The sequence below is a fragment of the Anolis sagrei genome, chromosome X, assembly GCF_037176765.1.
Source record: "Anolis sagrei isolate rAnoSag1 chromosome X, rAnoSag1.mat, whole genome shotgun sequence".
NCBI classification, from domain to species: Eukaryota; Metazoa; Chordata; class Lepidosauria; order Squamata; family Dactyloidae; genus Anolis; species Anolis sagrei.
The window spans coordinates 67,550,302-67,571,856 of NC_090034.1; the positions used below are offsets into that span (position 1 = coordinate 67,550,302).

Sequence of the window (21,555 nt, forward strand, 5' to 3'; positions counted from 1 at the left end):
CAAGGCTGAGATTTTCAACTGAATTCCAAACAGGGGCTAAGACAGAGGATAGCAGGGACGAAGAAATCAAGCAGAACTCAGCGGTATATTTTAATATATACATATATGCACACCTTAAAAAGAAGTCAAAGGCACCTATGAAGTGCCCCCATAGAGCAAAAACATTTGCCAGGAATAAATCAGGACTGACTATATGCAAAATACGGAGAGATGGAACTTACGAGAACACGGACGACCTATGCAAGCACTTTCTGCATCTATATAAATAAAAATGTAATGTTCGTTTGTGGGATTAGCATAACTCAAAAACCACTGGTCGAATTGACACCAAATTTGGACACAATACACATATCAGGCCAATGAGTAACCATCACTCATAAAAATATTGAAAAATACAGCAGAAGAGACTGAAAAGCCAAAAAACAAAAATTACATTACAACGAATGCGCAAAACCACACACACACACACACACACAATAAACCCTTCATCAAAACTTGCAAAGGAAGATAGAGTCTTTCAAATGCAGGCAAAGAATTCAGAAAACAATATGTTCAAAAACATATTGTTTAGGAAAAATTCTCAGCAAAGTAGATACACATATTAGACCAGTGGTTCTCAACCTTCCTAATGGTGATCCACAACAATAAAATTATTTTTGTTGCTACTTCATAACTGTAATGTTGCTACTGTTATGAATTATAATGTAAATATCTGATATGCAGGATGTATTTTTATTCACTGGACCAAATTTGGTACAAATACCCCATATGCCCAAATTTGAATACTGGTGGGATGGGGGCAGATTTATTTTGTCATTTGGGAGTTGTAGTTGCTGGGATTTTCAGTTCACCTACAATCAAAGAGTATAGCTGAGCTCTACCAATGATAGAATTGAACCAGATTTGGCACGCAGAACTTCCATAAGCAACAGAAAATACTGGAAGGGTTTGGTGGGCACTGACCTTGAGCTGTAGTTTTCCTACCTCTAGACAGCACATTGTGGACTCAAGCAATGATGGAACTGGACCAAACTTGACATGAATATTCAATATGCCCAAATGTGAACACTGGTAGCAGGCATGTAGCCGGGGGGGGGGGGGGGTTCTCAGGGTGGTTCGCGAAAAGTCCTTACTGTTGCATTATTTAAACTGTTATGTTTATTCATATCATGATCTGATCACCCTACTCAATATATCCCATATGCATGGGGGTATTGGGGTTACGATACAAAAGGTTTGCTAGGCTAGACCCTCTTTCACTCGGACTCAGCCCCCCCCTAAACAAACTCCCCCCCCCCCCCCGGAATCAAAATCCTGGCTACGGGCCTGACTGGTAGAGTTTGGGGAAAATAGACTTGACATTTGGGAGTTGTAGTTGCTGGGATTTATAGTTCACTTACAATCAAAGAGCATTCTGAACTCCACCAAAAATTGAATTGGGCCATTCTTCCCACACAGAACCTCCATGACCAATAGAAAATACTGTGTTTTCTGAAGGTCTTTGGCAACTCCTCTAGCACCCTCTCATGACCCCCCCCCCCACGGGTCCTGATCCCCAGGTTGAGAAACACTGTATTAGAACCCCCACTTTTTGGGTGTTGGGGTACCAAACCCCCACAAAAGTGGGGAAAATGTGAATTAAAATTACTCTTTTGTTAGCCTGAGAAGCTGCTTTTGGAATTTCTAGCTCTTCTAGTATGATTCTATGGTCAATTTCTTGCTGAAGTTGACCATAGCAACATGGTAGAGGACTTAGGGATTTCTAGGGAAGAGATCTCTTGAGGTATCACTAGATCCTCCAGGGTGGTCAACATCCTGTGGACATTAAACATACAGTCACCTGGGAAACCTAAAGATCCCTAGAGAGCAAATCCATGAATAATCAAATCTGTTAAAACGTATGTGGAGGTCCATCTACATTTCTATTGAGGAAGGTGAAACAATGGTGCTGCAAACTAATTCCAGACTAGAAAATTGTAAGAATTAAATGAGATTGGGGTGAATAAGACACACATAAAATTGATTTTTTCATATCCCTACTTCCACTAAGTGGGTTGAGGCCCCATACCTTCCATACCGATGTCCATATGCCTCTATAGCCTCATTCTACCCTCTTTGAAGCAACATGATGCAAGTTATATCTGCAAGGGATTTCCTGAAACATCCCTTAAAGGCCACATTAATAACATGACTTTATTAGGGTAATATATACACAGAAGAGCCAGTGCTGGCAGCAAAAATAAGCTGCACTGTGACAAAGAAGGATGTTTATGGAGGAGGGAAGATACAGTAATGGTGATGAGGAAGAGGCGTGAGGCGGTGTGGATTGGTCCCTGTGGTAATTTGCACAACCGCAACAAGAACATGACATATCACTTCATCATCAGGAACTATTTTGTTACCAGGCAGATACCTCATACTGCAAGACACAACACTTTGAAAGAGGCAGCTTGGATTTTGTATTGCAGTTATGGATTCATAACATATAGAGTTATAGACCCATAAACTGCTCCAAATTCACACACAGTACATTGTCACAAACATGGCACTGTGGCCATGATCGTAAATGTCGTTCCAAGACTAACTCACAAAGTGTTAGAATACATCAGCTCTTCCCATTCCTGGACTTCTTTTGATGTGTAGTAATGATTGACATTGTTGATTGTCCCTAGATCAGAATTTTGTTGTTGAGGGCCTTCAAGTCATTTCCAGCTTATAGTGATCCAAAGGGAAACCTATCCCAGATTTTCTAAGGCCTGAGGTCACCCAATGGCTGAACAGAGAATTGAACATTAGTCGCTACAACAGTGTTTCTCAGCCTTCCTAATACCGCGACCCCTTAATGCCGCGACCCCTCATGTTGTGGTACCATAACTTTATTTTGCTACTTAATAACTGTAATTTTGATCCTGATATGAATTATAATGCAATTATCTGATAAGCAGGATGTATTTTCATTCACTGGACCAAATTCGGCACAGATACCTAATATACCCAAATTTGAATAGTGGTGGGGTTTTGGGGAGGATTTGGGGAGGATTGAGTGGTGGGGACGAGGGACAGGGCCTTCTCAGTGGTGGCCCCTCGGCTCTGGAACTTTCTCCTGCTGGAGATTAGATCTGCCCCTTCTCTCCTGACTTTTAGAAAGCTGGTAAAATCTGGGCTTTGGAATATAGCATTTGCAGAATGATGACTCTGACGGATGGTGATGAATTTGTGATTTTACTCTGATGACCTGGCCTTATGTATTGTATGATTTGTATTTTAATGTATTTTATGTATTAATGTAATATGAGGTTGTGATGTTTTATACTATTATCCCTTTTCGGAGGTTGAGAAGACCGGGTTATAAAAGCTCCAAATAAATAAATAAATAAATAAATTTTGTCATTTGGGAGTTGTAGTTGCTGGGATTTATAGTTCACCTAAAATTAAGAAGCATTCTGAACTCCACCAACAATGGAGTTGAACCAAACTTGGCACACAAAACTACCACGGCCAACAGAAAACACTGGAAGGGTTTGGTGGGCGTTGACTTTGAGTTTGGAGTTGTAGTTCACCTACATCCAAACAGCACTGTGGGCTCAAACAATGATGGATCTGGACCAAACTTGGCACAAGTACTCAATGTGCCCAAATGTGAACACTGGTGTAATTTGGGAAAATAGACCTTGACATTTGGGAGTTGTAGTTGCTGGGATTTATAGTTCACCTACAATCAAAAAGCATTCTGAACCCCACCAATAATCAAATTGGGCCAAACTGCCCACACAGAACCCCCATGACCAACAGAAAATACAGTGTTTCCTGATGGTCTTTGGCGACCCCTCTGACACTCCCTAGTGACCCCCACAGGGGTCCCGACCCCAAGGGTTGAGAATCACTGCTCTAGAATCATAGTCAACTCAAATCACTATACCATACTGGTTCGCAATTCTGAATTTACTACTTCTCTATTAGAGCCCAAAGAACCGAGAATCTAATACAGAGCAGATTTGCTGTTTAAAGCTGTGATTTTCTGTTTATTTCCACCAACATTCAACCTGTAAATAAATTCATATGAGGTTTCATTGATCTCTCCTTCCAAAGGAAGATAAATCCCATAAAGTATGGCCCTTGAAATTGCACTTTTAGAAACAGGTAGCAGGCAAATCATAAAGGTATCAGTGTGTGCAAAAATTACAGCTGCCACAATTTTGGACAGCTTGTGAGACCTATGGGGATAAAATGTGCTACTTATGTTGCATATGTCATTTGAAGCTGAAATTTCGAGACAGTGGGTGGAAAGATGAGCAGATGGGGCATATGTTGTACTATAAAAATCAGCCACACAAAACTATGGAATATGTGATGTCCACCACTATTTTCTGGACGACATATTTCCAAGGTATGCTGGAAAATGTCCATTGCCACTTTAGTTACCAACTACATTCTGGTCTCAAATCCAAATCCAAACTGCACTAAAACACCAAGAATGCCAAATGTTCACTCTTGCTATTTCCAAGAAATGTCAAGGAGATTTTAAAAGTTTGCACTGCAATGTTTTTTTATTGTTTTAAAATTCCCAGGCTTTGCAAATTCATTTTGAGTCCCTCAAGGATTCTAAAAGGTGGGGATTAACAAAAATAATTTAAAATATATTTAAATGCTAGAAACCATGTTCTTTGAGTACAGAAAAACCCTCAAAAGCAGGATCCTGGACTGACAAAATTTGTCACAGCTCAAAACTTAATTCAGCCCCAGATCTGCACAGAAATAGGGGCCTTATTTCTCTAGCTAATTATTATGCAAGAATGAGCTTTTCTTGCACAGAAAGTACTATTTCTGCATAGAAATGTTGTTTGCTGTGCTTCAAAAGCTGTTTCTTACACAGGAAATGCTGTTTTCTCTTCAAAACAATAACATTGAAGGGCTTTTCCAGAAAGGCCCTTATACTAGGAGCATCTGTTTTTTAAAAAAAATGTGGATGTTCCTGGGGGTCTACCTGGGGCGGAGGGATTTCCAGATGTTCTTCCATGACCCCCTCTCCAAAAAACCACCAAAAACTTTTTTTTAAAAGAAAAGTACTTACCCGGTCTCCATTGGAGAGCTGCCGCAGCTCTCCTGGCACATATAAATGATGTGCCACAAGAAAGGGGGGGGGGGGAGAAACAATTTTCCTCCCCCACCCCCCGGCACGTAAAAATGGCACATCATTTTTATGAGCTAGGAGGGCTGCGGCAGCTCTCCAATAGAGGCCGGGTAAATACTTTTATTTTTCAAAGGGCGTTTTGAGGTCTTTTGGGGAGGACATTGGTATTCCCACAGTTTTCCGGGCTAATTTAGCTCGGAAAACTGTGGGAATACTATCTGGACTGCAGTTCAGACACAGAAGGAGTGGGTTTATCCTGTGCCTTCCAAGAAGGTGCAAAATAAAGTGAAGTGAAGAATAAACCCACTATTAAATTAATTCAACACAAACCAGGGTTTTCATGGTTTGTGGCAGATTAATTCAGGTTTGTCCAGGATGTCGTCTGGACAGTCCCCCTTTTATTGCAGAAGTTTCTGCCATATAGGGACTGCCTAGATGTGCAGTATGTTGTGTGCAGAAGAAGCCCCAAACTACAATAGGATTTAAAAATAGTTTTTTGTGGTTTTCAAAGCAACACAAACTATAAAAGATAACTGTCTACCCTCCACATTCACAGAACCTCCCTGAAAGTGAAAAACAAACAAACAAAAAGTTTCAAGTAGCTGGAAGTAAATTGAAAAATTGTTTGTTGTTTCCTTTGAGGAAAAAATGGCAATGGATTAATTTTATAGTTTAGGGGTAGTTGAGAATTAAAGTAACATGCATGCACAACTGTGGCTAGCCTGCAGAAATCAAATAACAAGAACACGATTGAGATTAGAACTGCTCTCATGAAAATACAGATCATCACAGGGAAGTTTGAACAATTGTTTTAATTCTAATAATTAAAATGGCTGAAGAAGATCCCCCTCAAAAGCATATAATTCTCAAAACCAGACCTGAAAAATTAGATCACAATATCTTTCTAAATCCATCTGCAATTCTTCCAGGAATGCATTTACCCTGACAACTGAATGCAGTCGACCTGACAACAGCTGACTTCAAATTTAAAAGAGAATCCTATGAGATTTGCAACAAGATCAGGTCACACGAAGAGCAACCTGCAAATTCAATAAACATGGAACTTTTCACAACAATAATATTATCTTGCACAAATGTAGTTTGCTACTGGTTTTTAACAGCTGGCACATTCTTCGGAAAGCTCAGTCAAATACTACAAATGTCTTTTGCTCAAGTAACACAGGTAACAAGTTGGTCAATACGCATTGCCTGTTCCAGAGCCCATCAAGACTCATGATTATATTTGAAGATGTCCTTCAATGTATATATCTGTTTCTCTGCAAAGGCTGTTGAAGAGAAGGAGATATATTGTGTTACAGTGGCTTGAACTTTGTTTATTTGATGGGCGGAAGTCATTTGTGCAGAATGTAGCTTTTGTTGAAGAATGGACCTGGGTTTTAATGATGTTAATGCACCAGAGTATCGCTTTAGTTTTTGCAACCAATACTGAAAATAACAACAGACTTATTAAAGTGAGAATCCCATTGATTAGTCCCAACTAGTGTAGCTGCATTGAATCAACTGTTATATGGCAAGTCAAGACATAAGGGAAAAAAATCCTCATGATTTAATGGGTCTACTTTAGTGCTACTACTACATTTATTGATAGCCCACATTGTCTTAGTTCAGGACTCAATGTGATTTCCAACAGATCAGAAAATTAAACATTCACAATATTGGGGGGGGGGGGGGTGTTACATAATGCAAAAGATGACAAAACAATGTAATAAGCAACACAAACAATAAAAGATAACAAAGAATATTGTCAGTCCTCCACATTCACAGAACCCCCCTGAAAGTGAAAAACCAAAAATACCCGAAAGAACACCTCTCTAGGATTATCTACATCTTCCAGCATGATTGTATGGTGAACTTCCACTGAAATATGACCACAGAATTGCATTAGAGAACCTAGAGATTCCTACAGGAGTGTTTCTTCTAGAATTACGAGAATCAGAGGTGAAGATCTCCTGGTTTAATTACTTGCAAACAAAATAATGTTTTAGAGAAGATCAAAAATTAGGCTTCAATGCTAGAGAGACATGTTGGGACATCATAATGTCCAGAGAAAAAAAAAGATAATTAAGATAATCTACCAAAGTCTCCTAGAATGGGATAAGAAAAATATTTGGTCAAGGACAACATGATCAAATGGGCAGTAGATGTAGGCCATTCAATACTTCTAAAAGAATGGGAATATATTTGGAAGAGAAAATTAAAATATACGAGTGCCATCAGTATAATAGAGAATTGGTACAAGATGTTTTACCGCTGGTACCTCACACCAGTACAATTAGCCAAATTTTACAAGAACCACAATAACCAATGTTGGAAATGCGAAAGAGAAATAGGATCATACCACCACATGTGGTGGGATTGTAAGACCATCAAGAAATACTGGATAACAATCCATACGCATTGCCAAAATATTATCAAAATAAAATACGAATTGAAACCCGAATATTACCTGCTAAATATAACAAATATTGAAATTGGGAAAAACGAAGAAAATATTCTTTTTTATCTCACCGCTGCGGTGAGAATTACGATCGCCCAAAAATGGAAAGACAAAGACTCTTCAATAATAGAGAGCTGGCTCTCCAAGATTGGAGAATTTATGAACATGGATAGACTGTCACAGATAATTAAAAATCAGAAAAAGGAAAATCAAACAGAGTGGAACCAACTTAAAAAATATTTGCAGGAAAAAATGAAGATTAATATCAATATATAAATAAGATAATCAAAATACTGAGATAGCGACGACACAAAGAAACCGTTTTTTTTATTTTTTTCTCAAACTGATGTTTGCATCTCTGTGGAATGGACTGGAAGTCCTCACCATAAACAACTTCCCTCACATTTTTTTTCAATCACTTCAACCCCTTCCAGCCCCCCAACTACCTCCAAACTTCTTCTTCTTTTTGTTTCGTTTGTTCTTTTCCTCTTTCCTATTTTCCTACTTTCCTATTAACAGTATTGTTTCCCCTCTTTACGTGTCTGCAAGCAAAAATGTTAATCAATAAAAATTATACTTTAAAAAAAGGAGTGTTTCTTCTAGAAATCTCTAGATTATCCAGCATGATTGAAGGAACTGACCATGGCATCACACTGGAGGACACAGAGAGAACCTTTTTAATCCACTCCATGAATAATCAAATTTGTAGAAGTCAAAACCACAAATGTGGGGAGATGACTTATATTATTTACATAGGACAGGTTTTGTTTAATCACATCGGTAAGTCCTGTTGAAACAGAAAAACCTCTACCTGCTTATGGAACAAATGTAGGGAGGGAGCCAGTCTAATTTTTCAGGAAAGGTGATTAATTAATTAATTAATTATTAATAACAACAATAAACTTTATTTATACCCCGCCACCATCTTCCCAAAGGGGACTTGGGGCAGCTAATATGAGACCAAGCCGAAAGTTACAACAAAATAAAATACAGGTACAGCAAAATAAAATACAAAGAAGCAAAAATACAATCAAAATAAATACATAAAATAACAAAATAAAATAAGCAGTTTCAAAATGACATGATAGAGAAACGGAACACAGCAAGCGGGCCAAATGTACTAGAAATAAAATTGATAAAATTGATCATACCCTGGAAAAGATAAGCAGAATGTGTTTCTGTGGGAGAATGCGTTTCTGAGGGGAGAACTCAAAAGGGCCGAACAGTGGGGTTAGATCTTCATTAAGGGCGGGGGGGGGGGGGAGTGCATCATGAGGATGGAGCTGTAATTGGGACAGACTAAAAATGGAATATATAATCACTCGCCAAAGGCACATCGGAAGAGCCAGTTTTTAGGACTTTCTTAAAAGTTGCCAGGGTAGGGGCTTGCCTAATCTCACCAGGTAGTGGGTTCCAGAGCCTAGGGGCCACAGCAGAGAAGGCCCTTTCCCTCGTCCCCACAAGTCATACTTGTGATAAAGGTGGGGGTGAAAGGAGGGCCTCCCAAGAGGATCGAAGAACTCATGCAGGATTATGGAGATCGGGTCATGAAGGTAGGCGGGTCCTGAATCATTCAGGGCTATATAGGTGATAACCTGCACCTTGAATTGGGACCAGAAGATGAACGGCAACCAATGGAGCTCCTTAAACAGGGGGGTAGACTGCTCCAGAGTCTGGGAGCAGCCATTGAGAATGCCCACCCTCATGTTCTCACCAAATGTATCAATGAGTATGGTGGGACATGAAGAAGGGCTTCCCCTGAAGATATGTAAAAATTGGAAGGTTCATAAGGGAGATCATAGTCCTTCAAATAACCTGGATCAGGACCATATAATCTGGGGGCATGACTAAGTGGGGAAAATGGAGAAGGATATCAAGCTCTGGAGCTGAGGCTATGTTTTGGCACATAACATCAAACAATCCAGTTTCTCCTGTTGTGAAACTATAGTCTTCAGATTCAGTTGATCCTGGTCTTGGAAAACCCTGCCTTGGCCACCTGTTTGATCCTCTCTTTTCTATTCTCTGCAGTTGAAGGCAGAGTGGGTTCTGCTCTTCCAAAGAGACCAAGGCAGTTTTCTAAAGTGGTGCTTGTAAGATCATGTATATTTACTTTGCAAGCAGATGAATAATTAGAGCAGAAGAAGATGAAACAAGCCTAGGTCCTGCCACCTGAGTGAATTATTTAGACAACCCCATTCTTCAAAGAGTGGTGCAACAAAACGGTTTCTTGTTGACGGAGCACTCTGTGAACGCAAAGTAAATAAACCATCTCATCTCACAGGGTCAGGAGCAAATCCATTCCCTGGGAAGAAGATGCTGCTAATGTGTTTACTTTAATGTGATAGCACACCCAGCAAGAACAAGCTGCCCCTTTCAGTTGCTTTCCCCCCCAAAAGAGATGAAGCGCATGTCAGAATTGAATGTACCCATTCCTTATGAACACAGAGGCAGAGAAATGTATTGTTTGCCCATATCCTTCGGATAGCTCTTGCCTGTACCCTTTCTCAAAAAGGCATTGGGTTGGAAACCGGAACTGGTTTTCTCACCTACTTCTAAGGCTTGGCATCCACAGGCTGGCTAGGTCTGTGAAGAATATTCAGGAGTCTATCTGGTGGCTTGGATATTTCGAATATACTCCTTATTGATAATTTGAGTGATGCTGGTTGTATCTTTGAGGAACAAGCAAGGCTATTTTTGCATCCCTTGGTTCCTCCCAAACACTTGGAATAATCCAAATGAGAATTCCTGCTTCTTCAGAAGCAATGGCTTTTTTCTGGAGGTAGGTGTGTGATTCTTCCACCAGCTGACTTATTCTACCATTAAATATGTTGAAAAACACATAGTGACCTCCTACATAATAATTACACAGTGCAAATATATACCCTTGATAAAGCTTCACCACCTTTCTGATAAATACATTGTGCAGCCAACTGTGTGTTGGCAGTCCGTCTGCTTATTGTCCCCTTGTGCAATGCAAGCTTGGCTGAAGGAAGCTCAGGAAGGCTATAATACTAGTTTCTATGCCAAACAACTCTGAGTGAATTTTGTGTATCCCCTGAGCTCTGAAGATTTTTTCTCACCACTCAAAAATATACTTTTCAACTATTATTTTCAGACAATTTTTCCATTTCTAGTCTGGAATCCTGGAATAGAGCCATTTAGTCCTTTGCTGAATGGCAAGTCAACACACAGATAAATCCAATTGATTTAATTATTGCACTATAGTTAGGATTAAGGGTAGGATTAAAATCCAATTGAAATGATTACCCATGTAGACCTCTGTTTACTCATCTCTAAACTGAATACTTCCATTGCATGACAGCCAAAAAGGTACAACTGAGTGCCTAAGGCAACTTGTACAAGGTTTCAGCATCATCAGGATCCTGAGTATGTTTCCCCCAGGCTGGATTTGCTCTTCCAGTCACTCCTGGTGTAATATGCAGTGGAAGATATTGTTACTATGAAATCCTGAGACTGGGAAAATTGTGTATCATTGACCAAAAGTTGTCAATGGTAGGAATACGCAAATATTCTTCTCTGGTTTCTTGTGCTTTTCAAAGAATCATAGAATCATAGAATCATAGAATCATAGAATCAAAGAGTTGGAAGAGACCTCGTGGGCCATCCAGTCCAACCCCCTGCCAAGAAGCAGGAATATTGCATTCAAATCACCCCTGACAGATGGCCATCCAGCCTCTGCTTAAAAGCTTCCAAAGAGGGAGCCTCCACCACACTCCGGGGCAGAGAGTTCCACTGCTGAACGGCTCTCACAGTCAGGAAGTTCTTCCTAATGTTCAGATGGAATCTCCTCTCTTGTAGTTTGAAGCCATTGTTCCGCGTCCTAGTCTCCAAGGAAGCAGAAAACAAGCTTGCTCCCTCCTCCCTGTGGCTTCCTCTCAAATATTTATACAAGAATTATTGACATATCAGTTTGAACTCCCCGCCATGAAATAAAGAGACCAGACACAAGGAAATGGATCTAAGGGGCCATTTTCTGACCTACTTATTGAAAGAACTCATAATATCCTGTAAAGGGAAAATCTGAAAACGCATCAAATGTAACTCATGGGTTAATGGCTGCCTAGTGAGCCTTGTCCCTGGGCCAGGTGTCACTCCCTCTGACCACCTCCAAGGACATGCGTGCACAAAGAATTCTGAAGGCCAACCAAAATTCTTTGGTTGCATCTGTTGGCCGATCATAGTTGGAAGGCCATCCTGAGGGTGCTCTCTTCCAAACTTCAAGGGTATTTTAAGAGTTAGAACCCTCAATTCAGCCCCAAGGCTAGCTCCCATTTTATCTATCTATCTATTTATTTATTTCGAGCATTTATTTCCCGTTCTTCTCATCTCCGAAGAGGAACTCAGGACGGCTTGCAATAGGCAGCCATTCAATGCCAACACAATACATTAAAATCCACAATTACAATTATACACAATTAAAAACAATTATAAACATTCAATTTAAAACAGTTTGCTGGTTTATGAAACTTATTGGGACTTTTGTGGGAGTCCACCCTTCACCCCCTAAAGCGGGTGTGCCACAGTGCCTACAATGATTATTTAACCTTTATCATACCTTGGAATCTTATTTATTTATTTATTATTTAAAACTTCTGTATTCCGTAGGGCTGGGCAACCACGGAAAAAATTGTTTCTAAACTCGATTAGTTTTTAGGGGGTTTTTGCGTTTTGTTTTTTAAAAGAATTCCGAAATTTTTCTTTAAAAAAGTTCGATATTTACGAAATTTCGGAAATTACGAAACAATTTCAAAACAATAACGAATCGATTCGTTAATAGTGGACGCGATTGCGCAATACGCTAAAAAAACCCTCCAAATGGGACAGGGGGAACTTCTGAAGCTTCCCTCTCCCTCTGTTGTTGACTGTTGGTGTGATAATTTATTTTTTTATCACTGATAAAACAAACAACAACTATAAAACTTGCACCAGACATACGGAAATAATAACGAAATAATAACGAAACAATTTTGAAACAATTTTGAAACAATTACGAAATAAATTTTAAAAATTCGTTTCGATTTTTAGTTGCTCCTGAATGGTTCAATATCGGATCGTAAGCCACTTTAAATACGAATTATTAACGAATTATGAAATTAACGAACGAAATCGCCCAGCCCTAGTATTCCGCCCTTCTCACCTCGAAGGGGACTCCGGGCGGAGCACAGCATATACACGGCAAACATTCAATGCTGGGACACAAATTTACATACAATACATAAACTTTAAAAAACATTTATCAAAATATTAAAATACACTAAGTCATTCTATCGTCGGTACCTAACACCGGTCCAATTATCCAAATTTTATAAAAATCACAGCAATAAATGCTGGAAATGTGGGAAAGAAACAGGAACCTACTTCCACCTATGGTGGGGATGTAAAATAATAAAGAAATACTGGATCTCAATTCATAAACATACTCAAAAGATAAATAGGGTAAAATATGATTTGAAACCGGAATATTATTTACTAAATTTAATAAACTTCAAGTTGGAGAAGAATGAGGAGAGGATTTTGTTTTATTTGACAGCGGCAGCAAGAATCATTGTAACCCAGACTTGGAAAAGAAAAGACTGGATAACTAAAACCATAGAATATATGAATATGGACATGCTATCACAATTAATGGAAAATACTTATAAAAAATGTATACCAATTGGGAACCTTTGAAAAAATACTTGCAGGAAGAAATGAAACTTCAAATTTAACAATGATAAAAAGGAAAGGACCTTAACAAGAAGTCAGCATATGACGAAAATAATTTATTGTTTACTTAAAGGACTTAATCTCTGTGGATCGCACTGGAAGCACTCCAATCCACCTCATTCTCACTTTCTGCATTTCCTTTCCAATACTCTATCATCCCAACCCACTTATCCCCTGAGTCTTTATCCCTATTTTCCTACTTTCCCATGTCCCTTTTCTTTCTTCTTTCTGCCCTTCTCTTTCCCTCCTCCTTTCTCTATCTTTCTTCTCCTTTCTATGAAATAAATTGTTCACCCTCTTTCACTGTAAAATGGGAAAATGTGAATAAAAATAACTTAAAAAATAAATTAAAATACACCATTTAAAACCGTCCTAGCCATCCGTATCAAATCCAATTGGCCTGTCATCTTTCCCACTGTTGCTTCATTGCCCTGTCCCGAAAGCTTGGTCCCACAGCCAAGTTTTTACCATCCTTCTAAAGGACAGGAGGGAGGGGGCCGACCTGATCTCCCCAGAAAGGGAGTTCCATAGCTGGGGAGCAATCACCGAGAAGGCCCTGTCTCTCCTCCCCACCAGTCGTGCCTGTGACAATGGCAGGATGGAAAGCAGGACCTCCCGGAGGATCTTTATGACCCCATCCCAAAGCCAATTCTCTCACCCACCTGAAACAGTGTGGGGTAGGCAAAAACACCCCCAATGCAAACTGGAGGAGTTATTCCTACCCAGCTCTTGTGTGATGTCTATATTTGTTTGTTTGTTTGTTTCTTTGTTTACTGCATTTGTTGGCCGCCGTTCTCAGCCTTAGGGCGACTCACGGCGGTGTACAACATATAAAAAGACAATTTACAAAAAAGCAATATCATAACAACAATAACAACATCACTATTAATAATACCATTACACTAAATCATTTGCGACGTCTCATCATAGAATCACAATCCAATCTCGTTATCCGTATTCCGTTCCACTCATCATTGCCAATTTGTTGTAGCACTTAGTCAAACGCCTTCTCAAACAACCACGTCTTTAGGCTCTTGCGGAATGTCATAAGGGAGGGCGCCTGTCTGATGTCTACAGGGAGGGAGTTCCACAGCTGGGGGGCCACCACCGAGAAGGCCCTATCCCTCGTCCCCGCCAGGCGACACTGACCATAGGGCGGGAGGGTAGGTCACGCTGACACGAGACAAACTGAAAGAGGGGAACAGAGCAGACTCCTCCAACTTGTTGCTTTGCTTCCTCACATGCATGGGTCAGCAGCAGCAAGCCCCAGCCAAGTCTGGCTCCTTCATGGGGTCATTCAAACTGTCCCCCGTCCACACCCTAAGCTTTGTTTGGCTGCGGGTAGGTCTTGTCACAACAGTGAGGGCTTGATTCATATGCTGGTGTGGAGGAATAGGAGATTCTCCCCCACAAAATGTCATTCATTAACATTAGCCTGAATCCAGCTAGACAATGATGCTTTCTTTCACAGACCACAAAAGCAATGGTTTTGAAGTCAAACAAATACTTGGATGTTTTAGGGTAAAAGCAGCCATTGAAGTTGACTGAATGTTATAATTAATTCTTCTTTAATTAACTGTGTCATCCATAATAATAATGAAATGATCATTAATTCTCATACCATTCTGGACACATCGAAGCCCCCATCAATTAGGTAAATTATGACAGTTTTCTTTCTTGAAAGAAAACCTGCCCTCAAAGACCTTCCAGTTCTATTCATTTATTCATGCACTGATTTAATCTATTTATCTGTCTGTCTGTCTTCCAGACTTCTATTGAATTGCTATATTGTGGAGAGATGCTAATGACAGTGAAATATTCTTAGAATACAAACTTTTTAAGATCCCAGAAGAGCACTCAACAGAACATTATTGAAATCAGGGAACAAAACATTTAGAAGAGCTGGTCCCATCAGAGATGGGCTGTCTTCTTCTCTTTTTGTAAGTTCTAAAGGTCCAAAATGCTCAAACGTCAGATATGATAGCTACTTATAATACACCAGAATGAAGAAAATGAGTGGTTAAAGAAAGAGGAAAACAGGCTAGTTACTTTGCCTAGAACAAAATACGGTTCCAGCCCAGCTTACCTGTCTGAATGTATCTCACCTTATGAACCATCTAGGACTTTAAGATCATCTGAGGAAGCCCTGCTCTTGGTCCCACCTTTTTCACAGATGTGTTTGGAGGGAACGAGAGACAGGGCCTTCTCAGTGGTGGCCCCTTGGCTGTGGAACACCCTTCCCATGGATATTAGATTGACCCCCTCCCTCTTAACATTTCACAAAAAAGTTAAAACCTGGCTTTTTGAGCAAGCATTTGCAAATGCAATGTAACAGGCAGAGATAGATCCACGGAACGACTGGACGATGCGATTGAATAATGATTTCAGTAAGGAGATGCCAAGGATATATGTTTTTATTGTTTTATTGACTTTATATACATTTATATTTTATATGCTAATGTTTTAAGTGTTTTTATGTTGCTGGGGGGCAGCGAATTGTGCCGAATGTAAACCACCTTGAGTTGCCTACGGGCTGAGAAAGGCGGTATATAAATACTGTAAATAAATACCTGTGGGTCCCCAAATGTTTTGGCCTCCAACTCCCTGAAATCCTAACAGCTGGTAAACTGGCTGGGATTTCTGGGAGTTGTACGCTAAAACACCTGGGAACCCACAAGTTGAGAACCACTGGCTGAAAATGTAACTGAGGTAGCCAACCATTCGGAGTTTTCATCCAAGCTTGAAAACTGGTATTCAAGGTGATGGGCTGATCTTCGGTCTCTTCAAAATAAATCGGTTGATTGATATCTTGAGTTTTGTCCTTATCACGGTTCCTTTAAAGTACACTTTTAAATATGGATCAGATTTATCGCCCCACTGATATAAAAAGTAACAGGTTGCTATTTCAAGACGTTTCTCATGCAGCCCACATAGAAAACTCTTGGAAATTGGAGAGGGAAAAAAATCTGTCTGACATTAAGAAAAGGACACTCTTCAAGGTTGACTAAATGTTGCTGTTAACTTTTCTTTAATTAATTGCATCATCCATAATGATAATGAAAGGTAATTCATTCTGGGCTGAACTGAACTGTCAGGACACTGCTTAAAAGAAGTAGCTTAAGGGAGTCTAAGAGGTAAACTCAGGACCGGTTTTGCCAGAAGCAAAAAGTCAAAGAATGAGAGAGTTGGGAGGAACCGTTAAGGCTATCTAGTCCATCCCTCTTTTATTCAGGAATAGGCAAGGCTGTGTTATTGCTGTTCAAAGTTCCCCATTCTTGAATTCATGAGCTGATATTTTTGTGACCTGATCTCGTTTTAAATCTCCTTTTCAACCTGAAACCAGCTGTTGTCCGGTTGATTGCAATTTTTTTTTTGTCAGGTTGGATGTATTCCTAAAAGAATAGTACATTTCAGTTCTTGTGGGTTTTTTCGGGTCAGACCTCACCTCTGAGGATGCTTGCCATAGATGCAGGCGAAACGTCAGGAGAAATGCCTCTAGAACATGGCCATATAGCCCGAAAAAACCCACAAGAACTGAGTGATTCCAGCCATGAAAGCCTTCGACAATACAATAGTACATTTCTTCAGAAAGGTATTGCGATCTATTTTTTAGGTCAAGTTTGAGTGTTATGTGTTTTGAAAAGCACCCTGTTTCCAATAGGTTCACTTTGGAGAGCTGAATTGTCCTTGTTCTGGGTTCAAACCTTGGTTTGTGCCCCAGTTTCTGGAGCAGCTGGAAAAGGCAAGTACATTCTATTTTCTGCATGGCATCCCTTCAGGTTTTTAAAGATTTTGAGGTGCCATTTTTCTTCCCATGCAAGTTTCTCAGGGCCTTGCTAACTTCAAATTTGACCCCAGTCAGAAAACTGGTAAATTTCAATGCCATCACTAATATGGTTGGATATGTTGAATCAGGCTACTGCAAATAAAAGTTGACTTTGTTTCTGCCCACTTTTTAGAGGGGGAAATAATCAGTGGATACACTTTACATTTACTTTACATTTGCATCAGGAAGAACTCAAGGAAAATGCAGGAGAAAGTGATGTTTCCATTCCTAGGGATTGATGCACACTCATGCACCAAAATGAACCTTTTATGAGATGTGATGGCACACCGGGGTGAATGGAAAACTATATGTCTGGCTATTCCCGGTGGATATCAAGTAAACCCTTTGACGTACTTCAGTTCTTTAAAAATAAAGACTCTTGAGAAAGGATTGAAGTTAACCAAATAAGTTTACTGGAAACAAAAGGCAAAGTTAACTTCAGTCAGAGTTCTTGAAAGGCAAATCAAAATAAAATATTACAAGGATGAAGTTTGTTGATTGAATTTGGTTACACTGGAAATAAACACTTGACTATATTAATAGAATATGAGGTAAAATATTTGATTATAATTGTGGTAAGTCACTTGATAAAATACTTGGCTATTGAAAGTAAAATACTGGACTAAATTATTGGTAAATACTTGGCTATATTGTCTTCAGTAAGGTACTTGGCTAATAATATAAAACAGAACTAAAATGATAAAGTACAGAACTATAATAACTAAATGGTAAAGGTACAAGCTATATTGACTATAAGGTAAATATACAGCTATGATGATCAGTACTAGCTATACTGATGGTAAAGTACCAGCTATGGTGACTGTGAGGTATACACAGCTATGAAGATCTATGAAGTTTGTATACTTGGTAAATATAGCTATGAGGTATATACAGCCATGGTATAGTACAATGTCAAGTTTTACAATGTATTGTAATGTAATATAGCTGAGTCATGCACTGCTAATAGGCTTCTATTGGAAATGCTGAGTCATGCATTAACTGTATATAGAACTTCATTTGGGGAATGTGTTCTGACCTAGTCCAGGTGATTGTGAATGATGTAATCCTGGGTCTGAGTTAAGTTAATGAGTTGGGAACCAATCAGAGATTGCTATGTGTAATTGTATAGAATTGTAAATAAGGAAGTCATGTAGAGTGTATACTCTCTCCTTGTGCTGTGATGCTGTTTGTCGAAGGCTCTGTGTAATTGATTAAAAGAACCTGTCTGCTAAGACAAGATATAACTGTGTGCTGTGGTAAGTTTGTAGTGTCATCTAGATTGGAGGGAAAAACAATAGTAAAATTGACAATGGCCAGGCATGTGCTCAAGTGCCTGTAAAGAGTTCCAGAGTGACTGCAGTGGGAGCAGTTGACTGAAAATACTGTGCAGGAAGAAGCTACTGGAAAGCGCTGAAGTTGTGCAACTGATCTGCTGCTGAATTGTGAAATTAATCTCAACATACAAGCTATACTGCTAAGCAGATCTATAAGGTATATATAGGTATGAAGATCTATAAGGTATATACAACTACGGTGAGGTATATACGTGGTATAGAATGCCTGTTTAGATTGCCAGGCCAAGGAAACCCAGACAATTTTCTGGCCTTCTCCTCTAAAACTCTGGCACACACTAAAAAGGAGGGGAAAGCCTTTTAGCCAAGCTCTGAGGCAAAGGGCTAAACCAACTGAGCCAGGCCTCTAGCAGGATTTAAGCTCCACTCCTAAAACTAAGCACAAACGAAAAAACCCACCAAAGGGAGAACAAACAAGGAAGTAAAACAGAGGAGAGAAAAGGCTAGGCCAATTCATCACAGGAGAGTAGGTTTTTGCACTGCTTTGTTATGGACATTTGCCTTCGGCTTGTTTGGTTGGTTCAGTTGGTTTGGAAGCCTGTAATGGCATGAGCTCTGCCTCCATTTTTTTTTACCAGCCGCAACAGAACAGTGGCTGTCCAAAAACTTACTGCTTTTGGTTACACATGAAGTGCAGGGAGGGAGGCAGCTGCTAGAAGGAAAATCACAAGGGGGGAAAAAGCACTGCTCCAGCATCTCCAAATCAAAAGAGAAAATAATGGTTTTTCATGGAAGCCCAGGGTATGATACCTCCAGGTCGAACCCTCTTCCTTCCCTGGGAAATGGGAAGCCTCCGTAAAATGCCTTGGAAAACTGACTGCTTCAGGGAGAGAGAGAATGTGCCTGCAGCTCCTGTCTCCTCTAGAGTAGAAACAGCTTTAACAAAGCATTAAATCCAGTCTCCTCTACAGACAGAAGGAAAAGGATCACAGAAAGAGTGGTATCTTAACTTTGATGCTTTTAATCCAGGTCTTAATGAAGGATATAAGGATAAACGATGCCTAAAATGATGGGGGAAGGAGAGCCTATGGGAAGTCCCTGCCCATTGCCACCAATGAGCAAGACAGAAAATGAATATTTTGGATTCCCAGATCAAAAATGGATTTCTGTCCTCCCCAATTTGGGAGGCTCCTGAAAATCACCAACAAAATCTGGGACACCAAAATGAATCGCGGTTTACCCAGATTGCACAAGCCTAGCGGAGAGTATTATTACTGTTGGAAATGCAACAATATTAAGCATTTAATGAGTTAATTGTGCCTTAAAGAGACTTTAGTGACCTCAAACCTCTTGATGGCTTATCTACCTATCTTAACCTTTTGTGGACTGACTGTCTTAAGGAACACCCCATGTTTTCTGGCTCCTCTTTGCTCTTTCGCTCTGTGCTAGTTCCTGTCATACCAATTGCCAAATTGACAGGATAGAATTTCCGTAACTGCACAAAGGGGCTGAATCAAAAGATGGAAATAATCATAAAGGAGACAGGAGAGAAAGAGGAACAACTTATTCCACAAGATGTTCCAGATGGGCATAGAGTTCCTCCTCCTCTGGTGCAGTGTAGCAGCAGTACCCACAGCATTGAAACGCAGACACCTGGTGGAGCAGAAATGGGCAGCAACAATAGCAACCGGTCTCAGTCTGTGTCTCCTGGCTCTTCTCTTGCTATCACCATTGAGAGCAACGAGGAGAGCCCATGCCCTGCTGATTACCTGCTTGGGGACCCCAGAGATAAAGAGAATGGGAACTGTTCTCCCCTGCCCAAATATGCCACCTCACCAAAAGCCAACAACAGCTACATCTTCAAATGTGAACCTCCAGAAGTCTGTGAGAAGTTTAAAGTGTTTGGAGACAGTTGGCCAAAACAGTCGTTGCATGAAATCTCAACCTTTTATTGTCCTGATAAGAATAAAGTCAATTTCATTCCAAAAAGTGGCTCCGCTTTCTGCCTTGTCAGTTTCCTCAAGCCACTTCTCCCTGCACAAGATCTTACTCCCAAGGGTGCTACTCACAACCTAACCGTCCCCGCTGGGATGACGCCTGCATTGCTGCAGCCTATTTTCAAGGCTGCCTTATCGGCAAGCACAGACCAATACCGACTGTCTTGTGGAGCAAGCAAAATAATACCACCAATAACTGTGCTCCAGCATTCAGGCCATGCTGAAGAAACTGAAGGGTAAACTTGGCTTTGTTTACTTCCGAGAGAATTGTATTGAAGCTAGCTGTGATCAGTCCTTCTGAATTGCATCTCTTTATTTATTTATTTATTTATTTACTACGCTTATATACCGCAATTCTCAGCCCAAGGGCGACTCATTGCGGTGTACAACATAGAAAAACAGGTGCAAAATACAAGACATAGTGTAAAAAATCCACAATTCATCATTATCAAAAACAACTCATCAAAAGGTTCTTGTGGGTTTTTTCGGGCTATATGGCCATGTTCTAGAGGCATTTCTCCTGACGTTTCGCCTGCATCTATGGCAGGCTTCCTCAGAGGTCTGCTGGAGCTGGGAAAAAAGGGGTTTATATATCTGTGGACTGACCAGGGTGAGACAAAAGGCTTTTGTAAGTTGGGCTAGGTGTGAATCTTTTCAACTGACCACCTTGATTAGCATACAATGGGCTGACTGTGCCTGGAGCAAACTCTTAATGAAAGCACCTTTCATTAAGAGTTTGCTCCAGGCACAGTCAGCCCATTGTATGCTAATCAAGGTGGTCAGTTGAAAAGATTCACACCTAGCCCAACTTACAAAAGCCTTTTGTCTCACCCTGGTCAGTCCACAGATATATAAACCCCTTTTTTCCCAGCTCCAGCAGACCTCTGAGGAAGCCTGCCATAGATGCAGGCGAAACGTCAGGAGAAATGCCTCTAGAACATGGCCATATAGCCCGAAAAAACCCACAAGAACTGAGTGATTCCGGCCATGAAAGCCTTCGACAATACAACTCATCAAAACATCAACATTACTACAAAAGCCAACTCCGAGTCGTCTCATCGTCAAACCCACAATCCGATATCATTTCCGTTGTTCCAATCCTATGGTCAAATTACCAGTCCTTG

General features: G+C 40.2%; 1 protein-coding gene and 1 pseudogene across 5 annotated transcripts in view; one reads left to right on the forward strand and one right to left on the reverse strand.

Moving 5' to 3' along the window:
* Positions 1 to 21,555, reverse strand: part of CSMD2 (CUB and Sushi multiple domains 2) — a 984,984-nt gene that overhangs the window by 469,994 nt on the left and 493,435 nt on the right. The gene's annotated exons all lie outside the window — the stretch shown is intronic.
* On the forward strand, positions 19,844 to 20,715 carry LOC132780469 (protein FAM117B pseudogene; annotated as a pseudogene).